The 20,448-nt window shown below is 46.1% G+C and overlaps 1 protein-coding gene across 5 annotated transcripts in view; it reads right to left on the reverse strand.

Moving 5' to 3' along the window:
• TTLL11 (tubulin tyrosine ligase like 11) overlaps nucleotides 1-20,448 on the reverse strand; it is a 269,679-nt gene that overhangs the window by 140,141 nt on the left and 109,090 nt on the right. The gene's annotated exons all lie outside the window — the stretch shown is intronic.

The following is a 20,448-nucleotide window of genomic DNA, read 5'->3' on the forward strand; positions in this document are numbered from 1 at the left end:
AGAGATCAAACAGTCACTTGATGACAGTGATGCTACGCCACGCTCTGAGCCCTGCCATCGCCTGGCACTGGACTAAACAAGCATTGAACGATGATCCTTAACTGTATGAGGTAGGTATCCTCCTGGTTTACAGATACAGAAACTGAGGCTTGAAGGGCAACTTGCCCAAAGTCGTAGAGCTAGGAAGAGGCAGAACCACCACCGCTCCTCACAATGATGCTCAGGATTGCAGAATCCGCACCCCTGGGGCTGCCACATCCTTTGGAGTGGGTTCGACCATTCCTGAGTGGGTGACACTGCAGGACCACCCAGGAGTCAGTGGGGCACTGCTTTCTGGGTCCCCCACTGCCTGCAGGAAGTTAGTGCAGACAACATGGTACAGAAGCAAGAGTGGGACCTAATCATGCAAGCTGAGGGCTGTCTGGGGTCCAAATGGACACATGCCCAGCCCGGTCATGGGGCTAAACGTCTCTCACCGAGAGGGTAGCTGCCCCAGAAATGTGGAATCTCACGGGTGAGAATGATGCACAGGCCAGCTAGGCTAGCCTCCCATCCAATGCCACCATCACCATTACAGTCCTGAGTTGGATACTGTGTCTTCTGGGGCCATTTCAAAAGACTGTGCTTAGGATTAAATGAGATTTATGTAGCGTGCGTAGCCCAACGATGACCACATAGGTAGCAGTAATTAACATATTTAATCTCTCCTTCATTCATTCACTCAACACATTTTAAGTTGGTGCCTACTATGTACTAGGCTTTAAGGATAAGATGCCAATTCAAGTTCCAGGGCCGGTTTTAGGGGGGAAATAATTTGTACATGAATGAATTCAATCAACACACATTTCACCATTAGGAGACGAGTAAGACATGTTCACCAGTAACTGCCATGAAGCCACAGGAGCACAGCTAACATTTTGCACAGTGTTTCACAGTTCATCGGGCGCTTTCACACTTGTCATCGGATCGCTGCACAAAACGGAGATTCAGACGAGGCAAGGGACCCGCCTGGGGTCACACAGCAAGTGTACAGGTTTAGTTCCAATCTGGGTCTCTGCCACCAAAGCCTAGACCCTCTCCTCTACCTCCTGTCTTACTTGGCTCTGCGTGGGCCCTTCCACGACAGAGAGCAGGGTCCCGAGCAGCCCTGTTCCACTTTAGAAAACCCTGACTATTAAAAAGCTTTTGCTAAGATTTATCCAAGGTCTAGCCTCCTGGTACATTCTGTCAGTCTTAGCTCTTCCCTCCGGAGCCCTACTGAATAAATGCGCTGCCCCCCTGAAAGGACGTTCCCACGAGTCAGGATGGTCACCAGTCTTCCCCAAGCCTCCTGTGCCCCAGGCTGCGTGGCTTCCCGAACTGACAAAGCTATAGACCCTTCCCCGACCTGATCTCCACCCTTTCCCATCCAGCCAACCTCTTCTCAGCCTGTGCCCTGTGCCGTTGCTGTCACCAAACGGTGCTGGAATCATATGTGCAGGTGTCCTTCCTGGCCCCACCGCCCCGGGAGCTCCCAAGGCCCCGAGCTGGTCCGTACTGATAACCACACCGGCTGCTCTCCCCGAGGGTCCCCGGGCACCAGCCACTGTTGCCCACATCACTCAGCCACACGAGATGGGTGCTACTGTTTCATTCCCACCCCTGGGCCTGGCAAAGGGTAGTGGCGCATAAATTCCTTTAGAATTGAATGAAACACAATGATTCATCCTCACACCTGGTGCCAGAGGGTTTGCTTTCTCCACCAGAGCAGAGGAAAGGGCCTGCCCCGAGGACAGAGGGTGCGACACGGGCCTTCCAGACAGCACGCTCCCCACAACGATCCTCAAGCGCTCCCTGGTCCGGGGAGAAAAACAAATGCTATTTAAACAAAACCAGAAATGAGGCTGTGCTAGATCTTAGCAATAATAGTCGCCAGGAAAAGGAGGGCACTCTGCTGGCTCCTGCCCAGGGTCCGTGATGCGGAAGCTGCAAGGGCCTCTCCAAAGCCTCCTTCCAGGTTTGAGGTTGTCACCAAGGGATCCGAGGAAGAGACCATGGGCTCTGGAATGAGCCACGCCTGCTCCAAATCCCGACCCTGCCCAAGTCGGTGGGCAAACGTGGTACCCGTAAAGCGCAGATAATAAAAACCTCCTAGAGTTATAGTCAAAAGTAAACAAGGAAGTAGCTGGCCATGTAACACTCAGTGGATGTGACGTGGATGATGATGACAGGGGAGGACAGAGGAGGACAGAGAAGGAGGCAGGGTGAAACTACAAGTCTCCCCGACGCTCCCTGGTTTTTTTCCCGTGTGCACTTCAAGGGCTCGAAGCAAAAGGGAGCTGTCCCTCGAAGCCTGACGGCGGAATATGGGCTTGAGAACACTCCAGGCCTGTGTCAAATTCCCACTAATGATTTTTCAGCATAAATTAAAAGGAGTGAATACTTTCTAATGGCTGCTACAGAATTACATGACGGCTTCCAGGAGGATCTACAAAAATAGCTGAAGTCAGAGGGATGGTCATTCTGCTGCATGGAAGCTTCTCGTTAATTTAATTTCTTCTTTCTTTCTGGCTTGTGGGCCTGCTTTGTAAGAGCTGAGTGAAAAGAGATGCATAACAAGCCACCCGGTACCCCAGCCTATTTCAATCAGCCTAAATCGGGAGCACTAAGAGTGTCGCATAGCAAGTGGGATCCGGTACTACACTAACACCACCACCATCAACGATAATACTTTTTTATATCTGTGGATAATTGTATAATTGACAAAGGACGGTTAAGTCTTCTCTTTTGCCTTTCTACTTTTTCGTGAGCACTTATCATGTACCTGGCGTTCTAGCGCATTGTCTGGCTTAACGTTCACAACGACCTGGCATCACTCCTATTTGACAGGTGAGGTTTAGCCAGGTGGAGGGATTCATCTAGGATCACACAGGCTGTCAGTGGAAACTAGGGTTGGAAACCTGGGTCTGTCAGATTCCAAAGTTTGTTCTTTTCACCCCTGCTCCTCTGCTTTCTGTGAGGTAAATGTGATTGTTTTTATTTGGGGGGGGCAGGGAAGCTGGGGAGGCACTGTTTTCCCACACCTGGTGTTTCCTTCCATGTGACAGGAGTGACTTAGGGTAATACTTTTGGCCTCTCGCTGCCCCACCCTTGCTCTACTCCCCGGAGGAAATTAAATGGCACGTATTTGGAAGGAGAAACCAGGTGGAAGCAGCTCAGTGCTTCCTCCCTTCCTCTCGGGAGAACGGTTCTGCTGCTCTCACCAGGGGCTGGGGCTGGTTCCCCAATCCTGTACGAGTCTCACTCTGGATTCAGCATCAGGAGGCTCACTTGCCCACGGACATAAGACACGTTCTCAACATCACCTCTTCCATGATGAAGGTGATGTTTCGGCCCTCACGCTCTTTACTCCTCTGTCTTATTCTCAATTAATTCAGAATTTAGGTAGAGCGGAGCCTCCTTCAAGGGTTCTCATGATTGTGATTCTCATTTTACAGATAAAGCTCGGAGAAACACTGAGCTCTTTCCTAAAGAAAAGACAGCATGAATGTCGGCACGTATGCGATAAACAGCCCAAAACATTATTTGCTGTATGAATGTAATTCCTTTGCTTCAGATTAGGACCCATAGTTTAAGGAAGAGAAAAATGGGAGAAAGGGGTGACACCACCAAAAATAACCCAAATGTGAAACAAACCGAAAGAGAAAACCCAACCTCAAATGACAACACCATAAATCAAGAAAATGCCGTGCCCCTACCAATTCTGAGATAATACATAAAGCAATTTGAATGTCACGAAGGGCCTGGAATAGAGAATTAACCAAAGCATTTCTCATGGCCATCATCAAAAAGTCTACAAATAATAAATGCTGGAGAGGGTGTGGAGAAAAGGGAACCCTCCTACCCTGTTGGGGGAATGTAAATTGGTGCAGCCACTATGGAGAACAGTATAGAGATTCCTTAAAAAACTAAAAGTAGAGTTACCATATGATCCAGCAATCCCACTCCTGGGCCTATACCCAGAGAAGACAAAAACTCGAATTTGAAAAGATACATGTACCCCAGTGTTCATAGCAGCACTGTTTACAATAGCCAAGACATGGAAGCAACCTAAATGCCCACTGACACATGGATGGATGAAGAAGTTGTGGTACATAGATACAATGGAATACTACTCAGCCATAAAAGAGAATGAAATAATGCCATTTGCAGCAACATGGATAGACCTGGAGATTATCACACTAAGTGAAGTAAGTCAGATAGAGGAGGAAAAATACCACATGGTATCACTTATATGTGGAATCTAAAAAAATGAACTTAAGTACAAAACAGAAATAGACTCACAGACTTTGAAAACAAACTTATGGTTGCCAAAGGGGAAAGGGGCAGGGGAGGGATAAATTAGGAGTTTGGGATTAACAGATACACACTACTACATGTAAAATAGAAAACCAACAAGAACCTACTGTATAGAGCAGGGAACTATATTCAGGATCTTGTAATAACCTATAATGGAAAAGAATCTGATAAATAATAAGTATATATATAGCTGAATCACTTTGCTGTACACTTGCAACGAACACAACATCGTAATTAAACCATACTTCAATACAAATAAAAATTTAAAAAAACCAAAGCATTTCTCAACTACTAAGGAGTCAAGAATCAGTTTATGGAGACCCGCCTCCAAAAAAAAGAAAAAGAAAAAGCCAACAATAAACCTTATGTGGGGAATAACCAAGCTCAAAAACTAAGCACACTTTTTGGAGCCATCTATAACTTGGAACTCATCCAGAGATTTACCTGCTGCCAGAATTCTACCTAAATAACAAGCCTGAGACTTATTACTGTTATTGTCGATAATTGAGACAACAGAATGTTGGAACAGAAAGGGTCCTCAGCAATCAAGCCCAAGACCCTCGGTGAAGGAATGAAGAAAGGCCAGGTGACAGAGCTGTGCGGAGGAGCCACACTGAATTACCTTGGCGTCCACAGGCTCCACGAGGAGGAGCGAGTCAACATCAGAGCCAACCTAGGACCCAGGTCTGCCACTCCAGCCTGCCTTCCCTTTCTTATGTTTTGTGGCCTGCAGTGACACTTGTGTGTCTGCCTCTCCGATGCCATGCGTTCACACTGTTGTGCTATCATGGGCCACGTCAACAGGCTTCTGAGACCAGAGGAAAAGTTGCCCACAAACAACTGGGAGACACTGGGCCACTTCTACAATAACTCAGCACAGAGATGAGCACCATTCTACCGCCTGATTATAAGCACTGGCTCCCCAATTTCAAACATGCTAGAACTGAACTTGGGCAGAGAATAAATGCAGAGACAGGTACTGTCACCCTCACAAAGCACCCAGATTAGAACAGCAACAAAAAATGGCCTTCGGTATCACAAGTACTTTTAGAAACACAATGCTGTTCCTCTTCTTCAAACTAACGTTTGTAACCAGGACTAAAGTGTCTCTTTTTTTTTTTTTTTTTTTTTTTTTTTGTGGTACTTGGGCCTCTCACTGCTGTGGCCCCTCCTGTTGCGGAGCACAGGCTCTGGACATGCAGGCTCAGCGGCCACGGCTCACGGGCCCAGCCGCTCCGCGGCACATGGGATCCTCCCGGACCGGGGCACGAACCCGCGTCCCCCGCATCGGCAGGCGGACTCCCAACCACTGCGCCACCAGGGAAGCCCTAAAGTGTCTCTTCTGAATGCAGTGGAAAAGCAAATCGTTCTGGTTGGAAGCAAGTAGCTGGATGGTGAGAGACTGTCAAAAAACACATTTAGTGTTTTCTGACAGTCTCCAGATAATAAACACAGCTTCCAGTTAAGCCACCCTCAAATATCTGGCACCTAATACCTAGTGGTTTAAAAGCAACTGGTAAGATGGGCAGAGTCTAAGGGATTTTAAAGGATGAAATCTCCCTTTTTCTATATCCCTCTTTTTAAAGGGAATAAATCACATGCGCTTAGAGAAGTGCAGCATTCTCACACCACAGATTCTAGAGATGAACAAACCACGGCCCAGAGAAGTGTGGGGACTTGCCCAAGGTCAAGCTCAGAGTGAGGCCCAGGACCCTGACCACCAGCCCAGGTCATCTCCCACGGTCAGAGCTGCCCTTCCATGGGAAGACTGTTCTTATTTAACGTTCCCAAACCCGTGCACAGCAAAGAGGAGAAGTTCCTGAAAATCTATGGGAACCCGCTTTCATTTTGAGGCACAAATTGAACAAACGTTTTGCATCAGGGGTTATCTTGATTAAACTATTTATATGAGCACCGTTGATCTACCTCAGTCTTGCTAAAGTTCATTAGGCTGTCCATTTACTTATACAAATTCCTGTTGGCTCAAATATCTTAAAAAGTAAAACACATGTAACTCGCATGGTGGAAAACTGTATTTTTAATCTATATGCACCTGTAAGAATTATAATAATGATAATGCTAATAGCATTTATTGAATGCCTACGTGCTCAGCACTGTGATAGGCACTTTATAGAATAACAACAGTAAGGATAATTATAAAGTAACTATCACTTATTGAATGCCTAACATGTCCAGGCATTATGCTATGTGTTTAAGTACTTTAATTCATTTCATGATCACAGTCATCCTGTTAAGTAGGCATTGCTATTATTTCACATTTTACAGATGAAGAAACTGAGACTTTGAGAAGTGACTGCGCTACATTTCACAGAGCAAGAGAAGACTCAGGATTCAAACCCAGGCCCTCTGGATTCCTGAATCCTTTGTCTTTTCCACTATACAACGCTGCGCACGCTTTATAGAAAGTATTGCTTCAAGTTCTATTTCCAGCAAGGACGTTTATAGATGCAAGGACGTTTATAGATGCAAGGACAAACTAAATGATGCTAAGACAACCTGTTCCCTATAAAAGTCTCAGACTTCATGATTTGGAACAAAGTAACTCTGCTACCAAATTCCCTGAAGAAAAATCGAGCTCACAGCTTCGGGGCAATCGGATAAGGCTGAAAGGCTGAAATATGAAGTGGTTCCAAACTACAATGAAATTTGGGAGTGAAACACAATTTGTCTGTTGCTCCATTTTAAAATATTCATGAGGCAAGGAAGCATTCCCATTTTTAATAATTAAATGGCTAAAACCTGCAACCTGATAAATTTACTGCTCATGAACGATGCATTCCTAGAAGGGCCTAAGTTCGAATTAGCAGCCCCACAAGCTGTCACGTTACAGTGCAAAACCAAACCAACGAGACAGAAATGTTGCTGTTGCCTAGAGAAGAAATTTTCCCCACCACTTCTTCTCTTGTAGAGAAAGGCTGAGTCAAAATTCAGAAACCATCTAGGACTTTGCCTGCAAACGAGCTGGAAGAGAATGAAGAGACGAAAAGAATAATGCAACGTTTTCCCTCATTAGAAGCATTGTTATAAAAGGGTGTGATTTTGCCTTAAAGGTTAGATTTTACAATCATTTAATATTTTACTTGTCTTGAGAAACCCGCACAGAAAGGCAGGGAAGGGAAACAGATTAATAAAAACATGCATTTATGAAGCGGCCCTGTTTGGCTTTCTCAGTCCTGTGATCGCGTGCAATGTACGTGACACCTGTGAGTAGAGTTATGTTAAGTTGGGGGCTCCTGTCTCTGTGTTATTGGCAAATTACCTCCAGTGGCTGCCTTCACCAGGGGCATGTCCATCTCTTTTGTATAAGGATGAGTCCTACTGACTGCTCCACCCCCATGGTGCCAAACCCCAGCAGGGGCTGAGGGGCCACTGCTCTGAGTCCTCAAGTGGTTCGGGACAGACCCAAGACCTGGGACAGGCAGGCAAGTGGTTCGTAAAGTGTCGTGTTGGGCCTGGACCAGCAGCGTTGGTATTACCTGGCACCCTGCTAGAAATGCAGATGAATCAGAAACTCTGGGGCTGGGACTCAGCCATCTGGGCCTTAACAAACCCCCCAGGTGATTCAGGTGCCCGTGCCTTGCAGAGGTGGATGGAGTCAGGGGTGGGAAGAGGAGGCGGGCTGGCAGGAAGTTGGGACCTCCATGTGTTCTCTTTCTCAGGCCCCACAAATGTTAGAGACAGGCCTGCACGCAAACTGGTGACGATTAAGCCAGACAACAGACGTCATGCACCTCTGGGACTCCAGAGCTACTTGTAGAATGAGTGTGCCCAGAGATCTGCTTTGGCCCCTATTTGATCCTCACAATGAACCTGCACCAACATCCCTGTGCAGATGAGGGAACCGGGACTCAGGTGACCTGTCCAAGGTCATGCGACCAGGCACTGAACCCGTGTCTGTTTGATCCCAGAGCTGGTGCTCCTTCCCTACATGCGGCCATTTAGTCTTGGCTTGAATACTTCCAGCTACGTGGAACTCACTACTCACTACTACTACTACGAGTCAACCATTATCATTTCAGGCAAAGTAAGGTGGTGGTGATTTTCTTTTTCCTTCCTTTACTTGAGCTTAAATCTCTCTGCAAATTGCAGTCATGTTTCCTTGTTCTGCCCATTGGGGCCTGCAGAGAGTTTATCCCCTCTCCACATAACCGCCTTTCAAGCTAAAAATGGTAATGCCATCCCCTGGGCTCTTTTATTCTCTCTCACTCTCTCCTCCCAGCAGAAGGTGTCCAGAACTACTTCCTAATCAGGCTTCTGAGGACAGATCCCAGTCTCGATCCCTTACGGCACCTAAAGAAGTCATGATGTGCAGAAATACGACCTATCTGAGGCCTTGGCTGGTAGATTTGCACAAACAGACAAACATTCCCATCACTGGCAACCTCTTGTCATGTGTAGAGTCCAAGAACCCCAAGCCTGTGGAATGTCCCATTGTTTCTCTGAGTCTTGGTTTCCTTGCCTGTAAAATGGGGTAATGACTCGTACCCTGCCTACTGTGCATGCCCCACTGGCTCTGAAACGACTCTGTGAGCTGCAGAGCACTGAACAGGTGTGGAGGTGACAATGGCAATGTTAACCAGTAGAAGGGGAGGCTGACTGGGGAAGCCCCGTGAAGCAGGTGCTGCAGAGAGGTCCTCCCTGCCTGCCCTCCCCCGAGCTTACCTCCTCCATCACCCTTCACGCCAGGGCATGGGGCCAAGTGCTCGCGAAGGACACCAAGGCACATGCACGGCTCCAAAAGCCAAAAAATAAATTAAGACGGCGTGATGAGTTGTAAAAGATGCCTTAAAGACAGGATGTTTCTGTGTCCAGCAACTGAGCCCGCAAGCAGGGCGGAGCTCTGTGAGCTGGATGCCGGGAACGGAGTTAAAGAAGGTCAGAAAGACCGGCAGAGTCAGGATCTGAACCCAGACCTCCTGCCCCGGCTCACCCCACTTCACCACAGCTGCCATTGAAATCACTTGACAGACAAGTGTCGGGTGTGCCCATGTGGACGTGCCAGTCTACTCTAGGGAACAGCTATCCCCATAACGGCCCCACCCCCTCGTAAGGCCCCAGTCCACTTACCCAGCTACCTAGCAGACAGTATACCTGGAGGTCTCATGACCCTGCATCACGTCCCCCCAAAGCTGCTACGTCCCCAGGGCTCCCTGGCACCCCCCAGTTGCTAAACCGGCCCCTTTCTTGACCCCTCCTTCACCCTCACCTCTCATATCCAACACATCCCCAAGTCCTATCCACCCATCCTCCTAAATGCCTCTTTTTTTGTTTTTGTTTTTGGCTGCATTGGGTCTTCGTTGCTGCATGCGGGCTTTCTCTAGTTGTGGCGAGCGGGGCTACTCTTTATTGCGGTGTGCGGGCTTCTCATTGCAGTGGCTTCTCTTGTTGCGGAGCACGGGCTCTAGGTGCGCAGGCTCAGTTGTTGTGGCTCGCGGGCTCTAGAGCGCAGGCTCAGTAGTTGCGGCGCACGGGTTTAGTTGCTCCGCGGCATGTGGGATCTTCCCGGACCAGGGCTCAAACCCGTGTCCCCTGCATTGGCGGATTCTTAACCACCTAACCCACACAGCCACCATCTCTCTCACACCTCTTAGCTGCCTCCGCATCCTCCCTGGCAGTTTGGTTTTCACGCTGCAGCCAAAGAGATCTTTTTAAAACATAAATCTCATCATGTCACCCTGCTATTTAAAACTTTTCCATGGTTGGGATTAACAGATGCACACTACCATATATAAAATAGATAACAACAAGGATTTACTGTATAGCACAGGGAACTATATTCAGTATCTTTGTAATAAACTATAATGGAAAAAAATCCAAAAAAAGGATATAGATATATACGTATACGTATGTATAACCGAATCACTTTGCTGTACAACTGAAACTAACACAATATTGTAAATCAACTACACTTCAATTAAAAAAAAAAAGTTGTCCATTGCTTTTAGGATGAAAAGCAAAATGCCTGGACTAAGCCATTAGATCCTGCAGCCCCTGGCCCTGTCTCCTGACACCCTCCCTGCTTACGCACTATAATCTTGCCACCTGGGACTTCTTCGTTTTACCTGTAAATTTGTGGTACACCACGCATACAGAAGGGTGTATAAAACAGGTGCATACATTTAAAGAATAATTCTAATACTTGTGCCTCCACCACCTGGGTTAACAGAACACAGCCAGGATCTCAACCACCCACCTGTGCCCCTCGCCGCACCCTCTCTCCAGCCCCGTCCGGAAGTAAACATCTTAAACTCTCTGATCATTCTTCCTTGCTTTTGTAGGGTTACGTCTCTATAAAACAAAGTTTAGTTTTGCCTGTCGTGAGTTGGAACCATACTGTAGATATTCTTTTATGATTTGCTTCTTTTCCTCAACTTGAATATCAATGCGCAGAGGTACAGTATTCACGCATTTCCCATTGACATAGAGTCTTCCCGTGAGTGAATACCCAGGATCAGTGCATTTTTCTGTTGGTGGACAGTTAGATTGTCTCCAGCTTGTAGCTTGTATGAACAACCCGGCTGGAGTTCTTTCTGTGCTTTGAGAGCCCAGGGCTCTGTCTTGCCTTCAGGCCCTCAAGGGACTCATTTTCTCTGCTGAGGCCTCTCTCACTGCCTCCGTCCTGCTCACCTTGCTGAGCTGGTGCTCCCACTGCACCCTGCACCCCACAGAGATGTACAGTCATCCCTGACCCAGCCCAGGACCCACACATAACAAGCCCATCCACGCATGTGTGCACGAGTTCATTCACGCATGTGTTAGCAGCTTCTGGTGCTGCAGAGGCCTGGACAGTCTGGAGGAAGAAAGAGAGCCTCTCCAATCAAATGAAGGCTCCACGGCGACAGGAAGTGCACACACTGAGCAGCCAGCTCCCCGCTGATTCTCACGCTGTGATGTGAGCACCTAGCGGAGGATGAACTTGGGGGCGGATCCTACCACTCTGAACCTTCAAATTCCACCTTCTTCCCCCCTCACATCAGCCTCTGTGATGAGAGTTGCAAAGGGCTCTTCTGCTGCTTAAAAAGGAAAGGGAAAAAATGGAAATTGAATAAAAAGGAAAGGAAAGAAAGCAGCTGGAGAATATTGCCCACCATTTGGTGTGATAACCAGGGGCTTTCAAGTGATTACTAAAACCAGCTTTGATTTTGAGCTTTCATTTCTTTTAATCTAGCAGATAATTAGAGGGAGATCAAATGCATCCTGACACTATGGAGAACAGTATGGAGGTTCCTTAAAAAACTAAAAATAGAACTACCACACGACCCAGCAATCCCGCTACTGGGCATATACCCTAAGAAAACCATAATTCAGAGAGAGTCATGTACCACAATGTTCATTGCAGCTCTACTTGCAATAGCCAGGACATGGAAGCAACCTAAGTGTCCGTCGACAGATGAATGGATAAAGAAGATGTGGCACATATATACAATGGAATATTACTCAGCCATAAAAAGAAGCGAAATTGAGTTATTTGTAGTGAGGTGGATGGACGTAGAGACTGTCATACAGAGTGAAGTCAGTCAGAAAGAGAAAAACAAATACCGTATGCTAACACATATATATGGAATCCAAAAAAAAAGGTTCTGAAGAACCTAGGGGCAGGACAGGAATAGAGACGCAGACGTAGAGAATGGACTTGAGGACACAGGGAGGGGGAAGAGTAAGCTGGGACGAAGTGAGAGAGTGGCATGGACATATATACACTACCAAATGTAAAACAGATAGCTAGTGGGAAGCAGCCGCATAGCACAGGGAGATCAGCTCGGTGCTTTGTGTCCACCTAGAGGGATGGGAGGGAGACACAAGAGGGCGGGGATGTGGGGATATATGTATACATATAGCTGATTCACTTTGCTGTACAGCAGAAACTAACACAACATTGTAAAGCAGTTATACTCCAATAAAGATGTTAAAAAAAAAAAAAAATCCATCCTGGAAGCCAAAGATCAACCTGTCGCTGTTGGAGATCAATTCCCACTTACTTTACCACCTCCTCCTTCACACATTCTTTTCCTTAAAACAAAACAAACAAACAAAAAAACCTCCCCAGGTTACATATATTGTTTGACTTGTTTAAATACTACATTCATATTGGACATTTCCCACGACAGACACTCCCTTAGGAATAAGCAGCATTTTCTCTCCTTCCAAATTAAGAACATCTCATTGCTTTGCAGATTTAAAAACATCCAACTGCAAACTCCCTTTTATGGATGAAGAAGCCAAAGTACAGAGAGGGGAGGAAACTCTGTACCACTTACAGCTATAAGTGGCAGCACCAGGATTCACCCCAAAGCATTCGACTCCAGGGCCCCTACGCTCACCGTTCTGCTGTCCCTCCTGTGCATTAAAAACACATGTGCATCTCCAGTCCTGCTTCCTCATGGGCTCTCTCTAGCCTAAGACAGACTTCTAAATAGCACACAGAGCTTTGAGCACAAGATGCTGGAAATCATCTAAACATTCACCAATACGGAGGCAGAGTCCCAGCCATTGATGAAAATGATGTTTACAGAACTGTTAATAAGAAGGGGAAATCACTGTCGCATAAAATGGAGAAAAATAAAAACCGCATACAAAAATTATACAGATCGTATGGCCTCAACTATAAAACAATATAGACAGCAGAAAACGATACCATTTTTATGAACTAAAAAGTTAATAATGATTAGCTCTGGGTGGTTGAATTTGAGGGAGATTTTTATTTCATGCTACACAGTTTTCAGTATTTTCCATTTTTTTCTACAATGAGCACATATCACTTTTACAATAAGAAAAAAGTTAAGAAGAAGCATGTAGCAGAGAAGCAGGATCTGTCCTCTCCAGCCCCAAGCGCCATTTTGGAAGCATGATCGGCGGTCCTCCCCCACCCTGCCTAACCCCTTGGCCCAGCTTCCTGCCTCCATCCTTCCTCCCCCAAGCTTATTTCTATCTTCCTCACTGAACCAAGCCCAAGCAGATGACGGCCCCACCTCCTTCAGGAAGGCTGCCTTGACCACTCCAGGCCAGCCACTAGTTGAATCATAGGAAATTGCCACTCTTGTAAGTCAAATTTAAAAAAAGATCGAATATCAGTAATTTCCTACGATTCCACCTCATCCTTGGCTCAGCCTGCCTTCTTCTGAACTTCTAGCATGTTCCCAGTCTGGGACTCACAACTGCATACGAATAATTTTCTGTCTGGTCCTGTTCTGTCTTGTGGCACGTGGAGATACTGCTTTAAGCTGGTGTTCTCTGTACACCGGCTTACATTTTATTCATTACGGGTTTCAAGATTATTGAATATGAATTAGCCACCTAGCTGGCCACAGAGCCCTCACAGGAGATGATCAATCACTCATAAGCACCCACTCGTGTTCAGTGATTGAAGCTAAAGGGATGAGTCCCTGCCTTAGAGTTTGGGCAAAGGCATGAACCCAACCCGATAAGGATAATGCCTTGTGTGTGCACGTCTCCTTAGTGCACTAAATACCTTCTCAGCCACTCTCTCAAGGCAAGAGCTAGACACACCTGGCTTTAAATCCCAGTCTGTTGCTTATAACCGGTGTGGTCTTGGGCCTGTCACTCAACCTCTCTAGGCCTCAGTATCCTCCTCTTAAAACAGAAGTAGTAATAGCACCTAGTGCATATGGCTGTTGTGAGGACAAAATGGGGATAAAGGTAAACACCACTGTGTCATACACAGTAAGCACTCAACAAACAGTCCCTTGTGAAAGAGGCAGAGCAGCTACTATCATTCCCTTTTCTTCTCTTGTTTTGCTTGTTTGAGGTTGTCTGCTTTTGTTGTTTTTTTTTTCCGATGAGGAAACTGGGCTCAGGGAAGTATACTGACTTATCTGAGGCCCAGTAGAACTGGTATCAAAACCTTGATCCTAAGCCCAGACCGCAATGCCTCCTTCCAAAAAGCTAACAACGCCTCATTTAAAAGCACATGAACAGTTAAGGCTCACTGGAGCAACTCATGAGGAAATTTCCAAACACATTTGCTGCCCCATCACTACCTGGGATAACTCTGGAAGGGCCCACACAGAATTCCGCTCTGCCGTTTCCCCAAAATGCCGACTGACTGGCCACATGCTCACCTCAGTTCCCATCTGCTCTGCACCCTGGTGAGAGGGCGAACCGGCCTGCCTGCCGGCGGAGGGGCCCTGCTCCAGTGTAATGGTCCCTGAAACGACACTCTCACATCAGCTCAGGAAATCCACCTTCCCCATAAGTCTAGGAAATGGTTCCTGCTCAACAAACTGCACGCAAAAGAGGCTTTTACTGGTTACTTCTGACTTAACGCTTAAACGTTTTCGAATGGAAGAGAGCTGTCTGGTTTTATTTCATGCACATAACATAATGCGTGTACCATTAGTCATTTCCTGTCTGTTCTTACGTGAAAATGCACACATTTTTCTAGTTTGCTGACTGGCATCTGAAATGTGAAGCCCTTCCGGGTACGGCGGGTAGGATGTATCCCGAAGCCGCGACACCCCAACCCCGGGCAAATCGCTTTAGCTCCGTGGAGCCTCTAATGATGATAGGGCTGTTGGGTTCTTAACTTTTGGAAAATATGATGATACTTCTGACCTTCTCTCCAGGTAAAATACACATAGACGTAAGATTTTGTGTCACTTCAGGGATCACAGACAGCCCGAAGGCCTTCATGTTTTCAACTCAGGTTGAAGACAAGCTTTGATTTACTCTAGGCCACCCACCTCTGGCCTCTGGGTCTTCATCTACGTCCCCATTGGCACCTTCTCTCCAATAATCTACTTCATGCACCTGTCTCACCAGCTGACTCATCTCCTCACGTTTCCCCAACAGAGCCCCGTGCCTTTGTGTCCTCCACCAGGGGAATCCTTCCATCCATTTGCCTGTTCCGAATATTACTCATCCTTTAAACCTCAGGCCCAGTGCCACTCCTCCTTGTCAGTTTTTTGGGTTTTTTTTTTTTTTTTTAACTCTTCTTATCAGGGAATAATCTTTCCCTTGTTACTTTGTCTTTATGTCTAGGGCACCTTGTGCTTTCTACCCCGTAGATATTATGTGTGGGTCTCGCCTCCATTACTGGCCTGTGAGCTAATTCACTTCTGTAGTCTTCTCCCTGGCACACAGTAAGTGCTCAATAAATGCTCTAAATAATCAGTATCTGTAATGCTGGCATGGTGTAAAATGAAACCCAAATGAATATACAAATATTCATCTCTCTGTGACCCAGACTCCTTCCTGATTTATGCGAAATCTTCAGAGGTGCCTGGGGTCAGGGTGTGCTCATCTGTAGCGTTTTGCCACAAAGAAATCATGCGGGGTCAACAAAGCCCCAGAATTTCAACAAAATGTCAGCTGTGCACACGTGGATGGGCCATTCCATCCACGCGGTGGTCGGATGATTCTCCTGAAAGAATGCCTGTTTCCAGAAGAATACTCCAGAAAGTAAGAAAGATAATGTTCTACATTCACAAAGGCATGTTTAGCCTAGATAGTTTAGGAACCCCTCTTCTCTATCGTTGAGGGTATTTCAGCAGGACATAACTGCCAATTTAAGGGGCAGAGATCTGGGCTTGGAGACCTCTAATTAATGTGTTTTTGATATTCTTCCTCAGGATAGGACAGAGTTACATTCCTTGGTCAAACTATAAGCCCCCAGCGGTGAAACCGAACCACTGGGAGATTTCTTGATCTCTGTTCTCTTAGAATGTTTTGCCTTTATCCTAGATTCTATGTAGAATCAACCTAGTTTGAGGATTCACCTAATGTACTGGTTCTGAACATGGCACAAGATCCAAGGGATACACTTGGAGTCAAGGTCAGAGTGAAGCCTTCAGAGGACAAACGTCTCTGAATTAGGGCCAAAGCTGTCCCAGCAGGCTGACTCCATCCTTCACATAAACCTGGTTGTCATGGCGGTAGGAGGGAAGGGAAACTGGGAGAGGACCATGGACCAGTGCTGTGGGAAAAGGGGCTTCTGTGCCTTACATAAGTCATGTTCCAAGTGTACACTTTTGAATAAGAGGCAAGCAGTCTAGCCCCCAGCTCCCAGGCACTGCGTGGCATCAAGAAAGTCCTCTCAGATTACTCCAAGCCTGTCCCTGGCTTTATTTATATTACTCCGGGACCTAAAGGGTTATGATTCCTGAGAAAGGAAGGTGGTTACCAGAAACATCTACAGGAAGAGGAGCAAAATACTAGTAAAATAGCTCCCCCGGGGGTAAACTGACCTTCCAAAAACTAATCAATTGATGGAATAATCACCTCATTTTTAAAATAACTGAGGAATGCAATTTATTCACTTCTGCTTCTGATAGAAGTGTTTACAAAGAAAGGCTTGGGCTCCCCAAATACCTTGAGAATAGAGGAAATTTTCCGTTGATTTCCCTGATTTCCTCCTTCAGCAAATGACCCACCTTCTTCATTTTAGTTTTGTGTTGTACGATTCAGACGGACAGAATCATTACGTACACAACTCAAATAAGCTGCTTCAGGAGCTGGTGACTTATGTTTCACCATCAGCGTAACTTTAAAGCAGCCTGATGGACCACATGGTGACCCTAAGAACTAGCATTTGTCTAATCCTCTCAGATGTCCTGAGGGTCTCTCATATGTGTCATTTCACATGATGCCCGTGACAGTCCAGCCAAGGAGATCCCTTGATCCCCATTTCAAAGATGAGGTCAGAGAATAAAGCGACTTGGCCAAGCTCACAGTGCAATGATCAGAGATTAAGGACTTCAACCCAGACCTGGCTGATGCCAAGTCCAGTGCCTTGTCAGGACACACGCTTCTCCCCTGCCTGGGATGCTTGCGAGGGACGTTCTTGAACCAGAGAGCTGGCTGGCATGATGGTTTCTAAGGTCCCTTCCAATTCTAATAGTCTGTGCTTCTTTCAATAAAATGAGGGGGTTGGATTAAACCAGAGGTTTTAGAAACTTCTTGTAGCGGAAAAGATCCTTTCCTCTCAAAGGAAATCTCTAGAATGCCAAAACATAACATAGGTCATCCCAGCTCCCCTCTGGTTGAAAAAGAAATGACTTCCACCCAAATGTCCATCAAGTGACAAATGGATAATAAAATGTGGTATATCCATAGAATGGAATATTAGTTGGCCATTAAAAAGGAACAAAATATTGATACATGCTACCCCATGGGTGAACCTCAAAAACATGGTAAGTGAAAGAGGACAGACACAAAAAACTCCATTTACATGAAGAATCCAGGATATGGAAATCCAGAGACAGAAAGTAGGCTGGTGGAGGCGGGGACGGGGAATGATTGCTTAATGGATGCAGGGTTTCCTTTTGGGGTAACAAAACATTTTGGAGCTAGAAAGCGGTGATGGTTGCACAACATCATGAACGTACTAGATGCCACTTTTATATGGTGTGAATTCACCTCCATATGTGTGTGTAGAGACAGATGATGGTTCTAGAATCCTCCCCTTTTAGCCTCCCCCTTCCCCTGTCCCTGCAGTGCCTCCAAAGAACCCTAGTATGTAAATCAAGAGTCACCAGATATTACAAAAAGTCATCATAGTTCAAAACAGCTCTCATATGACAGCTATTTTATTCCTTCAGGGGCCAAATGTATTTTCTCTTAACCCAACAAATAAATTTGCCTGGGCCAGTGACATCATGCTACTTGGAAACAAAACTTTCCACTGGCAGCCAGCTCCACTGTCAAGTCTAGTCCACAGTGATCTAACAGCTTTGGGTTTAGGATATGTCATTGGTTTTAAACTCAAAAGTCTGCTTTAAGTATATCAGAAAAGATCATGGTAACCAAGCATTACCTTTTGTTTGTTCAGATTCTAGTAGATAATTTTATTGTTGAGCAGTAAACCAAGCGTTATTAAGTCCCTACTATATAGTAAAAGTCTTTCACATTGTTTCATTTAAATGTCATTAATTCCATTTTATAGAAAAGGATACTGGGGCTCAGAATAGCTCTGTACGTCCACAAGGTCAGGATTTGAATCTCAGTCTCTTCAGCTGAAGAGAAAGTTCTATCAACTATGGCAAGATGGGTCTCAGCAGGGTTGCGAGTTCCTCTCACCATGGAAGGCACGAGGACTGCTTTCAGTCCCACCAAAGAACTGACCCCAGCCTACCTGCCCTTCCGGGGTGTGTGAAGATGCATGACACACGGACACACGTGTCTGGTGCCCTTCCAAGGCCCCCCTCTGCACCTTCCCCGAGCGGTTTAGAGATATGAGGAGTACAGGACATCTATCGACCTTTTTTCTTTAGCCTGTGCAGGAAAAGTGAAAGCCCACTTCAACAGTCTTGCTGACAAAGCGTACTCAAGAAAGAACTGATGAAGGACACATCAGACCCTCTTTTGCTAAGGAGTTGAAGGGGAAGGCTAGGATACCATTTGTTTACAACTGTTTACGTTGGATCCTATTCAAACACAAGAAACTCCAGCTTCTAAAGTTAACTGCCAGCCTAGAAGTCCATGTGACATCACTTCCTGCAGTGGGAGTGACCTGGACCCAGAATGGAACACACAATTCAGCACTACAGCACTGTGCATTATCTGTGGGCACAAACATGGTGCTTCTCCACGTTATACTGAAACATTTCTACATAAAAGAGTTGAGAATAATTTCAGCCTTTTTGTCTGTATGGTAAAGCTATTAAAATGATGATAATAATTCTTTACATAAAAATTCACTTTACAGATTACAAAATTCTTTCATGGACAATCATTGCTGGGTTTTTTTAAAAAAATGGTATAATTAAGGAAAAATATCAGTAAATGACATTTAGCTATTAACATACACCCTCCTATTGTAGGTAAGGAAAGGGTGAGGTGGAAGCGTCTTTCTATTAAAATTGAAGTCAGGTTCTTGAAGCTCTAACTGTTCCTGATTACCAATAAAAAACAAAAAAAGTCGATGCTTTTTAAATTAAAAATGAGGTGCTGCTACTTATGACTTGATAAGTCGTAAAATGCCTTTCCCATCCTTCCCAATGGTCCTGGGCCCATTTAAATTGCTTTTAAATTTTAGATCTGCAGCTCATATGGATCATACCGAATGCCAGGTGTTGGTGAAGAAAAACAACTAGAACCAGATAAAGGAAGTTAATCATGTGTTGAGGCCATCTAATGTGAAAAATACAGTAGCACCCTTACCTCTCTTCCTGGTTTTGGTGGCAGAGGTTAAGAAAGCTCAGGCCACACAATGGCCTTTGAACTTGTTCCCACCAAAGGAATCAGAAGGCTAATGTGTCAAGGTCATCTTTAAAAGTATCCCCCTGGGCCACAGTGGCGTGGAGAGCCACCAAAATCTCCCCGCAGTGCAATACGGTCTCTCAAGACCTAAGCTCTGCTGGTGAGATCAATAACCATTAGAGAGTAGATTTTTGAGAGATGAGTTATATCACAATGCATCTGACCAAACTGCAATTAATCCACTGCTTTTCCTCAGGGATGGCTAAACATAGCAGCTGCATGCGTGTATGCGTAGACCCATTACCCAGCTGCCATGGGCTGCTCTGAGGATTCTGCAGACCTGACATGCCACCACTTTGAAGCCCTAGTCGGTGGAGGCAGGATCGGCCCACGTGAATGACAGGTGAGCGTTCTCAGCGAGTCTGGCTGGCAGTGGATCTGTGCCTCACACAGCAAAGAAGGCGCTGGAAGAGAACTGGGCCGAGCAGGCACCATCCAGCCTGACTCAGAATATGCCAAATGCTCCTTCCGAGTGACATTTCCTGTAGGGCAGTGGCTCTCAACCTTGGCCGCATGATAGAATCACCTAGGGAACCTCAACTATTTCTGTGGCCAGGCCTCCAGCCCAGGCTAATTAAAAGCATCTCTAGATGTGTGGGTGCTTGCACTGGTATTTATGAAAGCTCTCCAGATGGTTCTAATGTGCGGCCAAGGGGAGAGGCGCTACTGCAGGGTGATTCGAACAATATGTGGGCTTGAGCCCAGCTGGTGAGGGGCTGCAGTAGAGGAACCTGCAAAACACCACTTGCTTAGGGAAGTCAGCGTTCCTCACGTTCCTGAACCATAGCTGACAAGTGCTTTACTTGTCTGGGAGCGTATGAGTCAATCTGATATGTCGGGGGTACCAGGAGAGCTGTTGGGATTGCTTGTCTT

Source organism: Delphinapterus leucas, chromosome 6 (genome assembly GCF_059928025.1).
Source record: "Delphinapterus leucas isolate spDelLeu-1000000601 "Yukka" chromosome 6, BTC_Dleu_Yukka2, whole genome shotgun sequence".
NCBI lineage: Eukaryota > Metazoa > Chordata > Mammalia > Artiodactyla > Monodontidae > Delphinapterus > Delphinapterus leucas.